Source organism: Pinus tabuliformis, chromosome 3_1 (genome assembly GCF_031772625.1).
Source record: "Pinus tabuliformis cultivar Carrire ecotype Pingquan chromosome 3_1, CPIR1, whole genome shotgun sequence".
In the NCBI taxonomy this organism is placed as follows: domain Eukaryota; kingdom Viridiplantae; phylum Streptophyta; class Pinopsida; order Pinales; family Pinaceae; genus Pinus; species Pinus tabuliformis.
Window position 1 is genome coordinate 480,747,808 of NC_142301.1, and position 2,124 is coordinate 480,749,931.

The following is a 2,124-nucleotide window of genomic DNA, read 5'->3' on the forward strand; positions in this document are numbered from 1 at the left end:
CCTACTGATCGTTCATTGATCGAGATGACAATTTCTTGAAAGTGAGTGTGACTTTATGTGTGAGTGCGATAGATTCTTTCATAGTGAGCACAACAAGCACATACGAAGCGAAGACTTTGAGCATAACTCGAACATGGTCGCAAGCATGACTTAGACATTAGCATGCAAAGACTTGAATGCAATGAACAAGCAAGGTGGATGTAAAGACTCAAACGAGTTCATGGAGTGAACCTGAATATGTGCAGTAATCAAGTGAAACTCTTCAAGGGAGGCTCTGAAATTGGTGCAAGCCAAAATTATAGAGGGTGGTTGTAGCCGCTACAATGCACCCCTAGAAGGAATTCCTAAAAATGCCCAGCTAGAAGAAGAACATCAGAATACAGATGTACAAGCTCTGAAAAGGTAATGAAAAAGGAAAGCACCTATCTTGACATCCATTCCTATTAAACAAAGATGGTCTGAGAGAATAATCCAACAAAGAAGCATTAATATAGCCACAGATGAGGTGATATCACCGCATGGATCCCCTGATAGCCAAAGAGTTGATTTTCCGCAAGATTATGAAGAAGAAGCGGCTCGGGTCTTCGAAAATTTGGGAACCCTTTTTGGGGAGATAGGTCAATCTGAGAACCCATAAGAATAGGTACCTACTCTTATCCCTTCTACCTTTCCTCATAGTTCTCATCACACATAGACATTAACTTCTTCCAGAAATGACAGAGATACACAAGAATTGGAAGCACAAAAATTTCTATAGCTGAAACACAGGGGCCTAAAGATACAGCTGCACTTGAACAAAACCCTGACAGTGTTGAGGAGTCAAAAGCTAATTCAGGAGACACAGTCTTACTCAAACGTGATCCTGAAGATTTTGAAATTGTTCCTATTTTTGGAAATATTATTGCTGGTCCTTCTTCCCTAGTGAAGAAACCCATTGTAAGAATAAAGAAGAGAGATGATCATAAGTTGGAACTGATGGATAGGGAAAATAAGAAGTTGAAAAGAAAAATCAGACAGCTTAGGAAATGGCTAAAAGACTCTAAGAAAAATTTAAGAAGGAAGTGGAGTCAAAATTAATAGGAACCTAGAGCAAGAATTTTCTTAATTCCACTGGAATACAAATGGAAAACATCAACACTTGTCCAACAAGGACTCAGACAGAGTATGTTTGTACTAATTTTGTAGAAACCCAAACAATTTTTTGTTCCTTTGTGGATTTAGTAGAGATATCTATTCAAACAGATCCTTAAACAAACCTTTGTGTTCATGTGTCAATAGTGGAAACAACCACTCAAACAGAACTTTGTGTTCCTATGTCAATAGTGTAAGTAGCCATTCAAACAGATTCAGTAGAAACTTGTAGCAAGACTACTCAGACCAAGGACATACCTCCTTATATCCCTTTGGTAGTAGAGGATATTATTCGAAAATTGAAGACAAAACTAGCAGAGTCATAACAAATTCTACAACAGCATCAAAAATAAGTTATGCCTTTAAATAAATACCAAGAGTTCCTAAACAAATTTAATTACTTGACTACAACAGAGGATGAGACCTATTCCAGTCTCAGAGCAAAGCAGAAGAAAGTAGAGGAAGTACAAGGACAATTTTAGAAAGCCTTGGAGACAATCAAAATTATTTTCTCTGTCTATTCAGATGCACTAGCCTGTAGGTCGCTTGCTAAAAACTATGCACTTTTCCTCCTTGAGCGATACTTGTTATTAAAAATTAAGGCTACTAGAGATGTTCAATCCTTCGAGTTTAGTTCTACTCTCAATTTTATTAAATGCTCCCAAAACAGAACGAGGAAGTGAAATGTTTTCTATGTGAATTATATTTGCACAACATTTTCTTGTAAGATGACAGGGATTCCAATCCTAGCCCCTTCATCGGGGATGTCCATTTCCAGGCTTTCCTCTCCTTCACCAAAAGCCATCTCAAATGGTCTAACGCCCATAATACTTTCCATATGAGAGAAGGTGGATTGGATCTTTGGGTAAGAGGTGAGTCTACAAGGCCCCTACAGATCTTTATACAACGTAAACGGATTATGGAGCAAGAGGTAGTTGTGTCTACCTTGGGCCCTACCCACACAGATGTTATCAAGTCAGGATTGGAATATTT